This window comes from Xenopus laevis, chromosome 6L, assembly GCF_017654675.1.
Source record: "Xenopus laevis strain J_2021 chromosome 6L, Xenopus_laevis_v10.1, whole genome shotgun sequence".
Taxonomy (NCBI): Eukaryota; Metazoa; Chordata; class Amphibia; order Anura; family Pipidae; genus Xenopus; species Xenopus laevis.
In genome coordinates, this window is record NC_054381.1 from 160,387,384 (window position 1) to 160,407,851 (window position 20,468).

Below are 20,468 nucleotides of genomic sequence, written 5' to 3' on the forward strand. Positions count from 1 at the left end.
TAACTTGCATTTATATTATTTTTGCCAAAGTGCATAACCTGCATTTATCAACATTGAACCTCATTTTCCAGTTTGCTGCCCAGTTTTCCAGTTTAGACAAATCACTGTGCAAAGTGGCAGCATCCTGCATGGAACCTATAGTTCTGCACAATTTAGTCTCATCTGCAAAAATAGAAACAGTACTTTCAATGGCCACCTCCAGGTCATTAATAAACAAGTTGAAAAGCAAGGGACCTAGTACAGAGCCCTGCGGTACTCCACTAACAACACTGGTCCAATTAGAAAATGTTCCATTTACCACCACTCTTTGTAGTCTATCTTTTAGCCAGTTCTCTATCCAGGTACAAATACTATGTTCCAGGCCAACATTCCTTCATTTAACCAGTAACCTTCTGTGTGGCAAGATCTATTACGCATAAAACCATGCTGGCACAAACTCATAGTATTATGATTTGCTATGAAGTCCAGTATCTTATCCTTTATTAACCCTTCAAAAAGCTTTCCTACCACAGATGTCAGACTAACTGGCCTATAGTTTTGAGGCTGAGAACGGGATCCCTTTTTGAATAGCGGCACCACATTAGCAATTCGCCAGTCTTTCGGCACCATGCCAGACCTCAATGAACCCTGAAAAAGTAAGTAAAGAGGTTTAGCAATCACAGAGCTAAGCTCGCTTAGTACCCTGGAATGAATACCATCTGGCCCCGGACCTTTGTTTATCTTAAAATATTCTAGTCTCTTTTGAATTTCCTCATGTGTGAACCATGCATCATTAGTTGAATTACTAGAATTGGGACAATCAAGATGAAAACCTTCATTAACTGGTTCCTCATTTGTGTAGACAGACAAAAAATATGAGGTCAGAATCTCAGCTTTTTTTTGTTCTCATCAACCAGCTGATCCCCCTCTGATATTAAGGTGTAACGGTCGGCACCCAATACAGAACAGATGCCAAGCACCCTGGTCTCGGCTCGTACTTCACCAGTTAAGTGACTGCCTTTGGCCTCGGGAGGAGCCCTCGGCTTACTCAGATGCCACCTGGACTTAACGAGAGGTGCAAGGTGTAAGTTCTGGCAGGCAATGGGGCACAACTGTTTACAAGGATGCTGGAAGATAGGAAGCCAGAAGGAACAGGCAGGCGGGGCCAGCACAAGCAGTTAGAGTAGTCAGACAGGCCAGAATCAGGATTAGAGATCGTAGAATAGTCGGAGAACAGGCAAGGTTTCAGGATTGGAGAGAACAACGTAGTTTCAGGCAGGCAAGTTCAGTATTGGAGAGGTCAGAGTAGTTTCAGGCAGGCAAGGGTCAAAACACAGTAGATCAAACAGGAATCACACAGAACAACACCCATGAACAAGCTAATTGAACCTAACAACGGGCAAGGTCCTGTAATCTAAATGGGCTTTAAATACATTTGAATTTCGAGCCAATTGCGCGCTGGCGTGATGACACCAGAACGACTGCACCTTTAAATGATGAACGTGCGCGCGGCGCGCGCCCTAGAGGATGCCGGCACAGGAGAAGGTAGCGGCGCAACGGGCGTCCACGCCGAGGACGCGGTATAGACCCCGCTGCCGCTAGACCACCAGGTACATTCCTTACATAAGGATTCTTTTTACTGCTTGCTGCAAAATCCTTTTCCATATCGATTTTAGCTTGCCTTATACCTTCTTTGCGTGATTGTAAGGAAATCTTACCTGGCGTCCCAAGATGGCGGCGTCTTCCATGTGGTCCCTCCTGGTCGCAGCTCAGTGACATAACGCTGGCGTCAAACGAGGCGCCGGCATCGGATTGGTCACCGGCGCCAAAGCGTCAGCATGGACGCCAGCATCAAAAACGCATGCGTGAGGACGTCACTGTGTCTAATTTTGGTGCCAAAGGAGGCCTATAAAAGACGCTGAGACACTGCTCACATTGCCCTACAATAGGTTCTTCATTGTGAGTTCCTGGGTGCGCTTCTAGTGTTATTGTCTAGACCTTTGTGTATTGATCCTTGCCTGTTCCTGTTTACCGAACCCTTGCTGCCTGGACTTGACCATTCTCTTTCTAAATCCTTGCCTGTACCTCGATCTGTTGGAATGGTGCTTCCTCCTTGGTCCGCTACTCCTGTGTGAGCCTTTGGGCCCCTTACAGTGATTTATTGGCCTACTTGTATGCTCGTCCAGAACCTTTAGCTTTGCTCCTCTCTTAGTAAGACCTGTCGGCATCCAATTAGCTGAGGGCTCCTCTCGAGGTGAAATGCGGCTGTTAAAGGCAGAAGCAAGAGCCGAGACCAGGGCGCCTAGCACTGATTCTGGATTTAGGGTGCAGAACCTGACACCTGGCCCATAGCCTTGGTGTCCTTTCTACTTAGTCCTAAACTGGTTCCCTCACTTATGGAGTGTCCGTAGGAAACTAACTCCACTTTCCTCCTTGAGGGGCCACAGCTGTCCTTACTAAATATCCTCACTATCTCATGCACCAGGTGCTCGCTTACTTAAAATCTTTCCTGCTCTAACTTCTCCTATCTGCCGTTGTGGGTCTCCACTTACCCACCCAGGTGATGTTGCTTCGACCATGCCCTCACATCAAGACACTTCACCTGGGCAGTGCCTCACCTTTTATAGCCCTCTATGTCCCATAGCGCCCTCTGGTGTCCGCAGTTCAAATTACACCCAACAATTTTAAACACACACATCTTTTACATACAGTACATGCACTTTTTTGTCACTCAGCAAGATAACAACATTTCACAAACTTCTTCATCCGGTACATCCCCTTACATGCCTACTCCTGCAATAAGGAAGAGAACCCCATATACTGTGACCAGCAATATACCGTTAATCCCTCCTAATAGCAGAATTATGGAGAGACCTGTTACTGGCATTTGCATCCCACATAACAGATCCCATCCTTGTAGTTGATGCAGACATGAGGGCTCATTTATGACCCCAGCCATTGAGAAGAAAAGGAAACACAAAGCTGATCTACCGGTTATTCCTGTCTATCTAATGCTCTGGCACTGACTTACTAAGCCTTGTTCATGGGGCCCCTGTATTCCCAAAACACGGCTCCCTTAGGGCTTGGATCCTCTCCACTGTATTGAGACCTCCCATTACCTCAGGCTCTGGCACATCTGCCCCTGCTTCAGGTGGAGTCTGAAGAGCAGAAGTTTGCACCCTTTTATAGGTGAAGAACCAGGAATTACCCACACTGTTCCTTTGGCATCAATCCCTTGGAAACTAAAAGCAAGAAATGTTTGTTCACAACCAGCCCTGAATCTAAAAAAACTGGTATTTAACAAAAACTTTTCTCCTGAGCTGCTTTTCATCGGTTTTAACCGGATTTGGAGCAGACAGGAAAGTTTGTGGCCAACTGTTGATTTTTGAGCACTGAGAGATAGCAAATGTTTTTTTGCCATGGAGGGAGGCTGAGAAATGGAGAAAAAAACACAACATCGTATAAAATAATTTAATGTAATAAACTGTAACAAAACTGGAATTGTTTAGTGTGGAAACAGATTTGGTAAATCTGCATGGGTGTTCATGTGTATTAGAGATTTGACTGTGAGGGCTGTTATATGGAATATCTGAATAATAAAAAAACATTCAAATATAATAACAATCACTTCTCAGTAAATGAAGCTTTTGCTGCAGCTCATTATTTCCCCTATTTCTCCTTCTCTCGGAACGACGCTCATATATTATATATCAGTGCGTAATCTCTGTTCAAGGCTCTAGATCTGTTGGCTTGGATCCGTATGATGGCCGCCATTTTGGTTTTTGGATTTTTGAACTAGATACCAAATCACTGCTCCTTTTTTTTAAAAAAAACTGCTATTTCAGTCCTCATCATCAGACGAAGGACAATTGTGGTGCTCCAAGGCCCATTTGTACTGATGTTCTTTATCCTGTTTGTCCAGTTATCACAGAGAGCAGATGTTGTATGTAGGGACTGGTAGAGCAGGTTAATTTATAGAAATATTCAAGATACATGTCTCTGAGAGGAAGTTATAAAGTGTTTTATTTGGATATTACAGTCTTGTGTAGAAAGCTCAGTGGTAGAAGTTCAATGCCTCAAGGGTGATTAGAGAATTATCAGATTAGTCAGATTAGGGATTGATATGAGGTTCTTTTGTTGCCCTCATGTGTGAGTGGCCGGAGGGCGTATTTGGGGTAGTTAAGAGAATGGATGACGGGTTTGGAAAGATAACGGATAGACTGTTGGCTTCTGTTCCACAATGATAGTCAGGTCACTAGACTGATAATAATGGGGAAACATAGGGGACCTTACCCCATGGATTGTGACCACCAGAAAACCATCAATATTTGGGGAGATCAATGCTCCCTTTTAAAGGAGTTCATAGCCTTAAAGGAAAACTACACCCCCAATAAGAAAAGCCCCATCTACTACCCTAAAAAACCCTCCCTGCTTCCTTACTGCATAATTCATTACCCCTGAAAGTGTCCAGAATACATTGCTTACGCATCGGTGCAGAGTAAGTGCAGCGGAGCTCATGGGCACCATCTTCGGTCTTCTTCGTGTCCTCTTCCTTCCCTTCAGCAATTCATGGAACTCTGGCACATGCGCAGTTGGTAAGGATGCAGGTCTGCTCCAACCGTGTATGCAACAAATACGGCGTTCCCTTACAGAAGAAGACTGAAGATCCAGAAATGGAGCCCATGAGCTCCACTGCGCTACACTGAATGTGAGCATCATATTCAGAGACACTTTCTGGAACAATTTACTCTGTGGGGAGGAAGCAGGGAGGGGGACTATCTAGGGTAGTACATGGGGCTTTTATTATTGGGGGATTAGTTCTCCTTTAAGACATAGTACTTGATGTTATGGAGATTACTAGCATTCCTGATCCCGGATAACAGATCCCACCCCTGTAGGGACTAATGATGCTTCCAGAATTTCCATATAAAGTTCACAAGTGACACCATGAAGCTGGTGGAGGTTCCAGGGTTCCCATAGCGGTGGCACCCATACACCCATACACCCATACACCCATACACCCAGTGGAACTGCACATAAATAATCACACACAGACTTCATTTTAACACTGAGCACTGGAAACAACTGACTCTTTATGGCCACAATTGTCATCGGACACTTTCCTTTGGCCACGATTATGTTGGAATTATGTGACAAATGCTGCATTCTGCACTGTATGCATCAATGGCTCTTATGGACTTTATTCTAGCATTAGTTTGCTTTTGGAAATGTCTTGAGACCCTTCTATTAATACATTTGGATAAAATCTTTGTGGCCCAATGGGGTGTTGCAGTATTTCTACTGAGGTGCCATGAGGTCCCTCCCATTTTTAGCTTGTGGGTAATTGCTGCTCCAAACTTTATGCCTCAATATCAGGTACTAATATTTGTGCTGATTTGTGTTAGGTGCAATAATGCAGGGTCAGAATGGGCCGGAGGGATACTGGAAAAAAACCAACCCTCAACCCTCATGGGCCTCGTTGACTCAGACCTAATCCTGCTTGAGACCTTGTGTTGCCCCATGACCTCCCCCTGGCCCTGATTGTGGCTGCAGCAAGAGAATAGGTATGTGGGGGTGTTGGAGGGGGCTTGGGGGGGAAGTGGGGGCCCCTGTGCTGGAAGCCCTGGTGCACCTAGAACGCTCCAGTCCGACACTGAAATTACTGTATCCTGGAATTCTGGAAAAAAAGATTGTATTGCAGGAAATTAAACATAGCAAACTGCACCAATAGTTTTGCACAGGTTAGTAAATTAGGTCCAGAATGGAATGTTTAACTTAAACTGTGGGGATCGTTGCTGTAGGGCTCTTTAAATTAGGGATGCACCAAATCCAGGATTCGGTTCCGGATTCAACCAAGATTCAGCCTTTTTCTTTTTTTAAAGGTGAAATTTTATTGTTTTATAACACATAAAACATACAACAAAATATATGCCGTAGATGCAGTTGAGTTATTAATACAGAGCTTGGAATAAAAGATGTACGTACAGAAACGTTCAGTAATTTGATAGATACACTCAAGATCTAAAACACAGTTCAAACATATAGTAAGTCATATAGTAAGATGTGAATGTTGCCTCTGAAATTCCTATCATCAACATACAGTACCAGACAGTAATACCACGTTCTAGATAGAATTAAGGGTTTCTGCCTTTTACAGCATAAGAAACGTTTCCTTTCATGTTCGGGAGCCCTGACCCCCAAGCCCCGCTTCCCACCATGGACTCCATATTTTCTCAAATCTTTTCAGTGAAAGATTCAGCCTTTTTCAGCACGATTCCGCCGAATCCAAGTCCGAACCGAATCTGAATCCATGACATGACTTTTCGTCACACAAACAAGAAAGTCAAATATTTTGTAATATTCTGCATGCTCGGTATCAGGTCAAATCTTTCACAAAGGGTTCGGCCGCATCCTGAAATAGTGTGAAAATGGTTCCACCAAGCTGCTATTAATATACCTGCTGCTATTGGCCCCGACTCCAAATGTGCACAGATTTGCTCCAGGTATTAAATACACAATTAGTGCACCCTCTACAAAAGGGCGGCCCATACATGTGCTGAACACCCTTGGGTGCAAGATGCAATGGGAGTTCTACACTTGGGGGCAGATCTATCAAGGGTTGAATTGAAAGTGCAAATTTTTAAATTTGAATTTTGAGTTTATTTTAGTGTAACTAGGGAATAGTCCAAATTCAATTCGAGTTTAAAAAAAATTTGAAATTCAAATTTTGACATTTATTATGTACTGTCCCTTTAAGAATTCATATTCAATTATTGCCATCTGAAACCTGCCGAATTGGTGTTTTAGCCTATGGGGGACCTCCTACAATCTATTTGGAGTTGTTTGGTTGACTTTTGAAAAAAAAACAATTTTGGGGTGAAAAAACAAATCGAATTCGATTCAAATTCGATTCGGGTTTGCAGGTCGATCCTATTCAACGGAATTTAAAAAATTTGAATATTTTCGATCGGTCGTTGTTTTTTTTCAAATTTCGAGTTTATGGGAGTTTTTGGGAGTTTTCTGCTGATAGGAGCACCGGCCCGGGGTTTCAGGTAAGTCAATACAATCACTTGGGGTGCCTAACATTTGACTCCCCCGAGTGCACAAAGCTTTTCCTTCTCCTTTAAAGCAGACCTTTCAGTCCAATTAGATATAGCACAATCCAGGCTCCCCTCTTCCAATGTATTCATCTCATACTTAACCATAATAATCATTTTCTATGTTCTATCAGGTGTAGTGATGGGAGAATTTATTCGGCAGACATGGATTCACGGCAAATTTCCGCACTTCGCCGTCCGTGAATGTCTTCGCGAAACAGCTGCGAAAATTCCCAGTGGAAAAATTCGCTGCAACAAACAAAAAATTTGTTACATGTCAAAATTGTGGCACGCATAAAAATTGTCGTGTGTCAAAATGATTCAGACACCCATTGACTTTAATGCATTCGGACAAAAGAGTCGTGCATATAAAAATTGTCTCTTGCGTCAAATTATTATTTTTTTTACCCATTTCACTACCTCATTAACGAGCAGATCTAATAGTGTATGGCCACCTTTAGACTTGTCCGTACAATGTACAACTCCCTGCATCTCTTGGTAGAGCACGGGTCTCTCTACTTCACACAGATGCTACAATATAATATCATTTCTCAGTCACTTCCCGGGAGGCTCAAAGTAAAAAAGAGCAAAACATTTGCCCCTAGAAACAATATGGTTACCTCCGAGAGCTGCAGACCCCTCACCATGACTCTTGACCACTTTCACATTGGTGTAAAACTGATAATATCATGGAAACAAAAGATGAAGATATTATATTTAACAGTAAGTTGACTGTGTCATTTGTATCCCTGTTACAGAATGAAGAAACTTTTTAAGTAAGTGGAAAATATTGTTCCCTTTAATGTTTCCTTGTCCCAGAGCCGGGAGGCTGATGGTCACCTGACTGGGGGAAGCAAAGAATGCAAATTGTATAGTATTAATGGGATCAATTAAACTTAATGGGCACACGTTCTGCTCTCAGGAACATTAGAAGGCATTTCAGATTTTCTTTCCTGGAAAATGGGGACAAACAAAGTTATTACTAAATCCCTACACTGACCTTTCTTTTCCCCTTGATTCCTGTAGACCTTTTGTAGCATTTCCCATGTACTTCAGCCCTATACAGTCATATTGGCCATCAGCAGCCCCACTATGTATGAGGAGTCATTTACAATGGCTAGTGTGCAAAGTGGCATTTCGGGTACAGGTCGTCGTGGTTTTTTATCATTGTGGCAGTTAGGGGGAGATGCACCTGTAATTGTGGCCAATGCAATGGGGTTGAAAATACAGGCCCATAATATCATGAAATACTTCTCAAGGTCCATATCTTATTCTTCACCTGAGTAAATTCACAATGTCATACTCTACATCAGTGATCCCCAACCAGTGGCTCATGAGCAACATGTTCCTCACCAACCCCTTGGATGTTGCTCCCAGTGGCCTCAAAGCAGGTTATTTTTGAATTTCAGGCTTGGAGAGAAGTTTTGGTTGTATAAAAACTGTCACACAAAGTCTCCTGTAGGGTGCCAGTCAACATAGGGGCTACCAAATAGTTACATAGTTACATAGTTACATAGTTAAATTGGGTTGAAAAAAGACAAAGTCCATCAAGTTCAACCCCTCCAAATGAAAACCCAGCATCCATGCATACTGCTTTGTTGTAAGCAGTGTAGTTAAAGGGCTATGATCAGTGCATAAGGTAAATTCTCTACCCCATAGGTAGGTTCTCCATTTTTCTGTTGCCCAAACAGTTTCAACAGTTGAATACTTACGCGCTGTCTCTGTAAGTGTTCTGGATGCAAATGCAACAGTTTTCTCTTTATGATCAGCATGGATCTGTGAGAGAACTGCACCAACGCCATAGTCTGAAGCATCTTTAGTAACCATAGTGGGTAGTGCAGGATCAAATAAAGCTAGCGCTGGACTGTTCACAATTAGCTGTTTCACTATTTCAAAGCTATGTTGACCAGACTCTGACCAAACCAGGCTAATAGTTCCACGTAGTAGTGCTCTAAGTAGCTCCGCAACTGAAGCATAGTTGGGAATAAACTTAGAATACCACGAAGTAAGACCTAAGAAAGCTTGTAAGGTCTGGAAATCAGATGGAGTAGGTGCTTGTGTAACAGCGTTGACATGGTCAGGGTCAGGCAGTAATCCCTCTAGTGAAATTATATGTCCCAGAAATGAGAGTTGAGTTTGTCTGAAGTGGCATTTGGAAAGGCTCAGTTTCAATCCTGCAGAATCAATGCATTTCAATAAATTTTTAGGTACTTGTCATGAAGATCCATAGTTGGAGCATAGACAGTTGTATCATACAAGTAGCATTGTACAACAGGTATGTCATGGAGTATAGAAGACATCAGTCTTTGAAAACAACTCTTGCTGAAGCCAGTCCATAAGGTACACGATTGAAACGAAACAAACCATCATGGGTAATAAATGCAGTGAGGTCTCTAATTTCCTCATTCAGTATTACTTGATGATAATCACTCTGAAGATCCAGAGTCGAAAATAATTTTGCTCCCCAGAGTTCAAAAAACTATTTCCTCTATGTGTGGCAATAGATGATTATCACAACAACTGCTTTATTAGGTTCATAGAGATCAACACACAAGCGAATACCTCCAATTTTCTTCATTGTTACAACAATTGGTGAAACCCATTCAGAGGATTCTGATCTTTCAATCACATCTTGCTCTACCAGTTTCTTTAGTTCCTGTGAGACAGTCTCCCTTATAGAGTAGGGCAATCGCCCCAACTTCTGGAGTACTGGTTTTAGCACTGGTGCTGTAGTAATGAGACCATCAACTAATTGTAGGTTTAATGCAGCAAAGAGACCCCTTCCAAGTATAGCAGTACCCTTATTCACAATGCAAAACAGTATTTGATTCAAATTGTACAGTCACTGGCAAGCAACCAAGCACAGGGATTGGATCCTTTATGTAACCGACCAGTCTCAGGGCAGGTGCAACAAGCGGATCTTTTGCAAAGTATTTCAAGAAAATATCCTTTATAGAAAGAGCTGAATCTGTATCAAGCATCAGGTTAATGGAGTGTCCCTTGTCAGCAGAAGCAGTACTGACACTGACAGTGCATAGAAACTTGTCTGGAATAAATGTACCAGCTTTATTCACACTTAATACTGTGACATTTGTAGTAGTGACTTCATGAACATCTTTAGCAGAACTACTGTAATTTTCAAACATACAGATCCAAGCAGTAAAAGGTATGGTAGGCTCACCAGGGTTTGGGAGAAAGGGTTCAGGCTGTTGCAGAGGTAGAAGAGACATCTTGTCACCAATTTGTTATGTTTTGGTAGTCGAGGATGAGTAGAGTATAAGAGTGCTTTATTAGCAGACTCATGCAGCCATTACACTTCAACAGTCACTCTAACACTTCAACAGTATAGAAAGTACTATGTATACACAGTATAACTCATGTGCACAGTGACACCTACAGGCCATTTGTATAAACACTAAAAATACCAAGCATTGATTTGTTACAGGCATGTTCCTTCCTCCCCACTGAAGGCTTGTGAAATAGAGTAATTGCCCAGACCAACACCAAAGTACTGATCTAACTGGGCTTCATCCTCTCCTATGCCACAGCATTTATAGGGAAAAGGATGCCCTGATCTAAGCAATGGTTTCATAGCCTTGTCTCCCCCTAAAAGAGAGTGATTGCCCAAACCAACGCTTATTTTTAAAGGCATGAGACCACCATTAAAGGGACGGGTGTGGGGGTACTGAAACCACATGGAAGTCTGGCCATTCTTCTGGCAGGAGAACTCTAGGCACTTTGTACTATAGTCAAGTGACTAGTATCTTCGTTTTTAAGCAGCTTGGCATTAGGGGTGCACTTACCCCAGAATTCAGTGCAGGCTATATGCCAAAATGTATTTTTGGGGGCAGTTTTGGTAACCATATAACACTGGGTGAAAAAGGAAATATCGGTGACAATATTGTTTAGGTAGGACTGTTGTCCTAGAGTTACAAATTACAGTTCCCATGAGATTTGTATTATAGTGATAGGGCCAACCAGTTTTTAATTGCCAGGGTTATTTCAAGGACCATTAGGTTGATACTACAGGAAAAAATGTAAAACCCCAACACAGACTATAAATTATATAGCGGAGTGGGTTGGGCCTAGGACAATTGTTTTGAAGGTACAGTACAAGAAACAAATGTAAAATTTAATTGTTTTTCTAACTGCAACTTTTATTGAAACATTGGGCCGTCCTCGCATCACCATTTAATGGGTGTATGTCCAACTCTGGAATATTTTGGCTTTCTCATTCCAGAAATAACTTGGGGCAATTCAGCCATTTCAGTGCAATTCCTCTCCCAGGATAGGGCCAATAAACTTTAATTGGAAATGTCATTTCTTTCTCCTTCACCCAGATGTGGCTTCATCCATGATGTCTCACAAGCCACCATCACTCTCTCCTGCAATGGGACGGAGGGTCTCTATGTGAGTGTGGTTATTCCCGGGAGGTAGAGTATCTCAAACTCTGTGAAGTGGATGTTTATGGGGAGGAATCTACTTCGGAAGGAGGTAAGAGCTCTTGACAGAGTCTGTTGGCAGGGTTTAAGTGTATTACTTTACAGGTATCTTTTTTAGCAGCCAGTTAGCTGCCCAAACTGCCAGTTTGTCAAGATCCTGTTGCAAGGATCCCGCATCCTGCTCTGCTCGCTTGAGAGCAAATTTAGATTTAGTACATAAAAATATAGAAAAGACTACAGTATATGATAAGCGGTTACCATACTTTGACTTATTAAGCAAAAAAGAAAGAGATAATATTTCTTGTCTGAGATTTAACTATTCGTTTTGAGACTAATTTTGGTCATGGCGTTGCTTTATTTGGTTTTATTTGTTTATTTTCTTTTTTTTTTTTGTCTTGCCTTCTTGTTTGTACTTTGAAAGTTTATTTATTTTACCTTATTAATACTAGGGGTATTACTAAGGGTAATACTAAGGGGCAGATTTACTAAGGGTCGAATATCGAGGGTTAATTAACCCTCGATATTCGACTAGGAACTAAAATCGTTCGACTTCGAATATCGAAGTCGAACGATTTAGCGCTAATCCTACGATCGAACGATCGAAGGATTATTCGTTCGATTGAACGATTAAATCATTCGAATCGAACGATTCGAAGGATTTTAATCCAACGATCGAAGGAATATCCTTCGATCAAAAAAACACAGGCAAGCCTATGGGGACCTTCCCCATAGGCTAACATTGAGTTCGGTAGCTTTTAGCTGCCGAACTAGGGGGTCGAAGTTTTTCTTAAAGAGACAGTACTTCGATTATCGAATGGTCGAATAGTCGAACGATTTTTAGTTCGAATCGTTCGATTCGTAGTCGAAGTCGTAGTCGAAGGTCGAAGTAGCCCATTCGATGGTCGAAGTAGCCAAAAAAACACTTCAAAATTCGAAGTGTTTTTTAATTCGAATCCTTCACTCGAGCTTTGTAAATGTGCCCCTTAGGGTAATACTAAGGGTAATTTATTAAACCTCAAATTTCTCTGGTCGGACTTTTTGGGGCAAGAATTATTGAGATGTATTATACCCCGATGCTGCAAAACATTCAAATCCAAAAATCCATCATCTCAGACCTGTCCTGTATAAGTCAACGGGAGAGGCACCGATCCCAATTTGAAGTTATTGCTGGGTTTAGCCCACAAATCCAACCTTTTTCAGGGTTTTTTGGGCAAAAAACTCAAAAAAAAATCAAGTGATTCAGGAAAAAAGCCCAAAAAATCAGTGAATTTCATGTTTTCACTTGATTTTATCAAGTGCTTCATGATCAGATTAAATAGAGGGGTTTTTTTTATTAATAAATAAGATAACATTTGCATGGGTAGAGCTTTTTTTATTAATATTGTGAGATAAATTTGGATTTCAGTAAATAAAGTATTTTATTCACTTTGTTCTGTCATTAATTACTTGAACTCAACTTATACCTACTGAAATGTGAATTAAGATCTTGTTAACATTGTCTCATTTTAATCTGGTGGTTTATTCTGATAAATGGCAATAAAATATACTGAAAAATGGAAAATGCATGTGTGGTTGTTTTACTGTTTACATGTTATTTAGTGACCCTAAGGAATGGTGGGCCAGAATGAGCAGCAGGTTAGTATTAGTAGAAATAGGCTTTATTGCTTCCATTTGGGGCATAAGTGAACTGCTCGCTTCATCAAAAAAGAATGAGAACAATTTCTAGGCAGGTAAATTTATTTCCAAAAGGAGAAAGAAAGGTTAAAACTATTTATCAGAAAGGTCTATATAAATATACCAGTAACCCCTCAAAGTAATGCTGCTCTGAGTCCTCTGTCAAACAGCACATTTCTTTCCTTCTATTGTGTACTCATGGGCTTCTGTATCAGACTAACTGTTTTCAGCTTAAACCTCCAGGGCTAGGGCTTGAGCATGCTCAGTTTGCTCCTCTCTCCCTCCTCCCCTCCCTGCTATAGTAACATAGTAACATAGTAACATATTGAGAGTGTGTCTAGAGCTGTTTACTCAGGTATGGTAAAACATTCCACAGAAAAATATAAAGTATTAGCTTGCAATATTATGGCTAATCTATTGTCAATAAACTGCCTTTGTAGCTTTAAAGGAAGGAATGAATTCCAGTAGTGGTAAGTCACTCGTCCGAGCAGCTTTTTCAGGTCAGCTGAGCAGTAAGTTTTATTACTCGTAACCATTATAACATTCCGGAGAATTCACTGAAGGAGTCACTGAGATGAGTGGTGAGTCAGTTTCCAGTACCTTTAGATTTAGCACCACTGGATCCCGGAAAAGTACTTTGCTGAAGGTGCAATCATCATCAAGTGATCAAGGTTGGTAGTTGTGCCCTCTAGTGACCACAATCTGAAATGAGTACACATGGGCCAGTTGTGTTGGTTGGCTTCAACGTAATGCAAATATATTAAGTAGTTTCTTCTGGAAAGTGACACTTTGTGGGGAGTCTGTACAGGCGGGTATAGAAACATAACGTTAAACTAGAGGAATAATAACACTTGAATAACTGTCAGATATCTGCTGCTCTCTATACAACCCCCCCCACATTGTCATATCCCTCCTTCCCTACCATATCCCCCAGACTCTATTGCCTCCCTTTTATATGAGTGTCCACCACACTGTTCCTACCATACTGGAATCCCCCAGGTTTTGAGGTATCTTCCTTTTTTCCATGATAGTATTCCCAGATTCTTAGACACTTTCCTACCTACCATACAAAGTATCCACTAAATTGGCAACTACCTACCTCCCCATAAAACACAATGCCCTCTTGATCCTAAAATTCCTTCCTCTCAACCGGGTGAGGGATCTGTTATGTGGAAACCAGTTATCCAGAAATCTATGAATTAAGGGAAGGTCATCTCCAATGGACTCCATTATGATCAAATAACTACTTTTTTCTCTGTCTCTGTACCGTGTTCTTGATCCTAACTAGGATATAATTAATCCCTTATTGGAGCCATAACAGTGCTATTGGGCTTATTTATTATTTAAATTATTTTTAAGAAGACTTAAGGTATGGAGATCCAAATTACAGAAATAGCCCTTATCTGGAGATCCAAATTACAGAAACAGCCCTTATCTGGAAAAGCCAAGGTCCTGATCATTCTGGAGAATAGGTCCCATACCTGTCCTTGTTTACACACCATGCATGGATTCTCCACTGTCAGGTGTCTACAAACCATGCAAGTATCCCTCAGATTGGCAGATATCTGACTTTCCAAAATATACGTATCCCTCACTTGTCAGCTACCTAACTCCCCACCTAATCCATTCCCTAGTTTAGCATTGTCCAACTGTACTCCTCAATGTGTCCATCTCTTCAAGCTTTGGATATTATCAGCTACAATAAAAATGCAAGGTTGGCAGAGCCAGATACCGAGAGGAATAAACTTCATCTGCAGCCTTAAAGAATGTCATGGTTTAGAGCTACTTAGTTCTTACAATCCTCAGTGATTCCTACTTTGTTTGCAGAGGGTAGGTTCTCCCCAGAAACAGCAGAGGAACTCACTCTTTGTTTGTCATTGGAATGTTACACTAAATACACAAGTGTCACAGTCTAATAGAAAGATACATCACCCACACACAAAAAAGGTCCCTGCTTCTGCTGTAACCCAATAGGTGACAATATCAGCAGCGCAATGTAGTATCAAAGAACTGGTCTAACAACAATTAGTAACGAACTGTGAGCAATTATTTGCTGAAGGCAAAGAGTCAAAATCTTAGAACATGAGTGTATCAATGCCAAACCACAGGGAAAATCTGCTCTTGGCTTTCTGAGTTATTGTCTAAATATCTTCAGAATCATTATACATAAAGGGCATGTAAAGGCAAAAAAATAAAATCCAATTTTTAATTTCTTTAATGAAAAAGAAACCTATCTCCAATATCATTTAATATAAAAATGTGTACCGTTTTTATAAGAAACCTGACTGTATGCAGTGAAATTCTCCCTTCATTTACTGCTGTGGATAGGAATTGTCAGACGGTCCCTAACTGCTCTGCAGGGAAACAATCATACTTATGAACAGCAGGGGGAGCCCCCGCCTTACTTCCCAGCCATGCAGAACTCAAGCAGCTTTGTTTGTTTCCCTGTAGAGCAGTCGGCGACTGTGTAGAGATTTGTATTGGATTTTATTTTTGCCTTTACATCCCCTTTACTGTTTCCAACTCCAGCTGCAGGGACAAAGATCATGGAGCCAGATTTAAACAGATAAACTGGGATTCTATTTGGAGGATTATTTTGCTGCAGCCACTGGTTCTGCGGAGTTGGAGAAAGTTTGTATTAAACAATAGAAAAACTATAAAATCCACATTAGATTACATGACAACACAGGACCCAGTGCAGTCTGTATATTCTGATTATTAATTAGTCTTGCTGTATCGGCTTCTGGCAGATATTATTTGACTTGTGCTATTTTGATCATTTATGACGATCCCTAAGTAGCCCAGACCACACTGAGCATGTGCACAGTCTTGGTCTTGCAAAGATGTATAACAAAGTTACAAGATGGTGACCCCCTGTGGCCAACTTTGAAAGCATAAATCATTTGTTTGATTAGGCTTGTGGTGCAGTAAGTTCATGTTTATGTTTAGAATACAAAATACAGTATTTCTAGCCGTATTCTATTTTAGACTTTACTTCCCCTTTAATTACATCTTTATCTATTTTAATATGCTGAATGTGATATTGGTCATTGAGGTAAAAAATCAGTGGGTGTTCTTTAGCAGCAAAAAGACCATTCAGAAAATATGGAAGCAGATGGACTAGAGCAGGGGTCCCCAACCTTTTTTTTTTTTATAAAAAAAGAGTCAACACAAGAATGAAAATAGTTCCAGGGGGTGCCAAATAAGGGCTGTGATTGACTATTTAGTAGCTCCAAATGTGGACTGGCAGCCTACAGAAGCCTATGTTTGGCAGTACACCTGGTTTTTTTACAACAAAAACTTGCCTTCAGGCCTGGAATTCAAAAATAAGCTCCTGCTTTGAGGCCACTGGTAGGGATGTCGCGGACTGTTCGCGCGAACATCGACTGTTCGCGCTCGCCGAATGTTCGCGAACGTCGCGCGACGTTCGCCATTTTGGGTTCGCCTTACCTGGCGCTTTTTTTTGACCTCTCACCCCAGACCAGCAGATACATGGCAGCCAATCAGGAAGCTCTCCCTCCTGGACCACCCCCACACCCCCTGGACCACTCCCCTTCCATATATAAACTGAAGCCCTGCAGCGTTTTTTCATTCTGCCTGTGTGTGCTTGGAAGAGCTAGTGTAGGGAGAGAGCTGCTAGTGATTTCACTGATTTGAGGGACAGTTGATAGTAAGTTTGCTGGCTAGTAATCTACTTGATACTGCTCTGTATTGGAGGGACAGAAGTCTGCAGGGATTTGAGGGACATTTTAGGGTAGCTTTGCTGGCTAGTAATCTACCTTCTACTGCAGTGCTCTGTATGTAGCTGCTGTGGGCACTGATCTCTTCTGATCTCATCTGCTGACTGCTGTAATAACCCAATAGTCCTTGTAAGGACTGCTTTTATTTTCTTTTTTGTTGTTTTACTTTGCTACTTTAACAGCCAAGTGCTATTAGTCTAGCAGTGTTGGGGAGTGGGACTGGTGTGCTACTGTGCTGCTCCTAGTAGTTCAGCAGCAGCAACCCAAGAAATTTTTTTTTTTAATATACATATAATTTTTTTTTCTTTTACTTATCTTACTGTTCTTTAACGTGTACAGTGCTGTTGCTGTTCTTCATAGTAGTGCACCAATAGTAGTGCACTTGCAGGCATTATTTGCCCAGTGTGTTCTTCAAACAACAACCATCTAGCTGTGTGAGCTTGTTCACATTCTGTCTAAATATCAATAATAATACCGTCTCCAGAAACACCACCCGAGTGACGTTTTTCAGGCAGCAATAATATATTCCGTATCCACTGCTGTAGTAGTGTATACGTTGACCTTGTAGGCCTTGTTTGCCCAGTGTGTTCTTCATTTTCAAACAACTCCCATCTAGCTGTGTGAGCTTGTTCACATTCTGTCTAAATATCAATAATAATACCGTCTCTAGAAACACCACCCGAGTGACGTTTTTCAAGCAGCCATAATATATTCCGTATCCACTGCTGTAGTAGTGTATACGTTGACCTTGTAGGCATTGTTTGCCCAGTGTGTTCTTCATTTTCAAACAACGGCCATCTAGCTGTGTGAGCTTTTTCACATTCTGTCTAAATATCAATAATAATACCGTCTCCAGAAACACCACCTGAGTGACGTAGTGTGATTTCTGCCCTTTACAGCACAAAACGCAGCGCTGTGTCAACAATGTATTTTTTAGAAACATTTTTGCCCTTGATCCCCCTCTGGCATGCCACTGTCCAGGTCGTTGCACCCTTTAAACAACTTTAAAATCATTTTTCTGGCCAGAAATGTCTTTTCTAGCTTTTAAAATTCGCCTTCCCATTGAAGTCTATGGGGTTCGCGACGTTCGCGAACCGTTCGCATTTTTGACGCAAGTTCGCGAATATGTTCGCGAACTTTTTTTCCGACGTTCGCTACATCCCTAGCCACTGGGAGCAACATCCAGTTGGATGGATTTGGTGAGTAACATGTTGCTTGTGAGCCACTGGTTCGGGATCACTGGGCTAGAGGATTTAAGATGGCCGTACACATAAGGATACACTCATAGTCATTTGGCAAAGTCATCGGAAGAGTGGCACTTGCTGCCTTATGCCCACCTCAGGCCAAACAATCGGATCACGGCCCTGTGAATGCAGAAAGTCAAGTTGAGGGCCACACTCACCCCAACTGAATTTTTAAGCCTCTCCGATCAATATGTGGCTTATAGATATCAGTTGGACTGGCCCTCCCAAGGACTCCATATATGGGCCAATAAGCTGCCACCTTGGTTGCCAGCATTTACCAACCATTGTATGGCTACTTTTAGGCAGTGGAATTGCCCATAAGAACCATTTTGAATGCCAGGAAATGGGTATCATTTTTTATGACAAAAGAAGCTTCAGTGGATATAAAAGTGCAAATTATTCTACTATGGCTTTCAAAGGGGAAGCAAAGTGTAATGGATAGGTGCAGGATTGTTGGTGCAAGCTGAAACCTCAGTATTTCTCCTCAGACAAAAGTACAGAATAGTGTGTCCCAGTAGAGACAGATAGAAGAGGGGGATGGTGGTTAGCACAGCTTTTCCAAATGGTATGCGTCCAATTCCTTAATAGTTGCTCTGTGCTGCAACTGCTGCAAATGGTCCAAGTATAGGAGAAGGAAGAGGAACTCCAGCAGTATTACTGTAAACAACTTTTTATTCCAGGCAGTGGTAAACACAACGTGGGACATTCACTAAGATTGGTTGTTGCCAGCGTCCGCTTTGTCGCGCTTTGCCGCACTTCGCCAGGCGTATTTTTGCCAGCGCTACGCAAATTCACTAAAATCCGAAGTTGCGCTCAGGGGAAGCGTAAGGTTGCGAAGTTGCACTAGCGTTAATTCGCCAAGCAAAGCAAAGTTACGCTAGCGATGGTTAATTTGCATACGGCGCCAAATTCAAGTTACAATGGAGGAATATGTAGAATCACTACACAAGCCTGGGAAACCTTCAAAACAGCAAATAAAATGTTTATTTTGCCCTACACATGTGCCCACTGTATAGTTAAGGTGCCATGAGTTAGGAAATGTAGGGGGGAAGGAGGGGAGCCCCCAAAAAAATTTCGATCTCTTTCAGCCTGTCACCCATAAAAAATGAAAAAACGCCAAAACTTTTTTTGAAGCAATCCCTATCTACTCTATTGCACCTCGCCTGGTCTGAGGTGGCGAAGGAAGTCTGGCGTAAAAGCTAGCGTTCAGAATAATTCGCGCGTCAGTGAATTTGCGTAGTTACGTCCGTTGCGCAAATTCGCCAGGCATAAGGGTGCGAAATAACACTAGCGAATTTACGCCAGCGTCCGTTAGTGAATCGGCGAATTAACGGAAATGCGTTAGGCGCTTCGTCGTTTAGTGAATTTGTTTGAAAAGTTTCGGGTTCAATACCCTCTCACTTGATAAAAGGTATTGAAACATGTTGTGTTTACCACTGCCTGGAATAAAAAGTTGGTTACAGTAATACTGCTGGAGTTCCTCTTCCTTCTCCTATACTTGGACCAGTAGAGACAGAATATAACATTCTTTATTAAGGGCAAATTAGGTTTTAAGGGCACAGAATGATTTCCCAGGAATGCCCCTACTGGTCACAATCCCTGTGTTTTACTCATTTCTGAACTTGCTGATTCCTGACAGTTACAGTGAAGAAATAAATCCCTGTACCAGGGATCATAAAACACATTAATTATCTTTCATATGAGATAATGGGGTTTGGGACATGTCTTGCCGGAGCCAAATTAAGTGACTGACGGTTGCTAAGTTGCTGAATTTGTTCTTTCTTTGTTTGTTGTAGTTAATGATCTGCCCTGATGATCTGGGAGACATGTTTGCTGAGTGGGAATTATCCGATAATGGGCAAACTAAGAGAATCTCACTTTATGGTTTATTTGCTGAATGAATTCCTTAAACTTGCACAATTCCCTTGTAGCTACTGGTTGTACCTTTAAAGGAGAGGTAAAGTGTAATTAAAGAAGTAGGTAGAAATGTTGTACATGATGTTTTGTGCTTCTGTACCAGCCCAAGGCAACCACAGCCCTTTAGCAGTAAAGATCTGTGTCTCCAAAGATGCCCCAGTAGCTCCCCATCTTCTTTTCTGCTGATTCACTGATTCACATGCTCTGTGCTGCTGTCACTTACTGAGCTTAGGGAGCCACTCACAATATACAGTACACATAGAATAGAAATGTCACAATATAAGGCTGATTAGTAATTAATACACATAATTACTACATGGCAGCACAGAAACCAGTGCAATTAGTATCAGAATTGAATAATCAGCAAACCTGTAG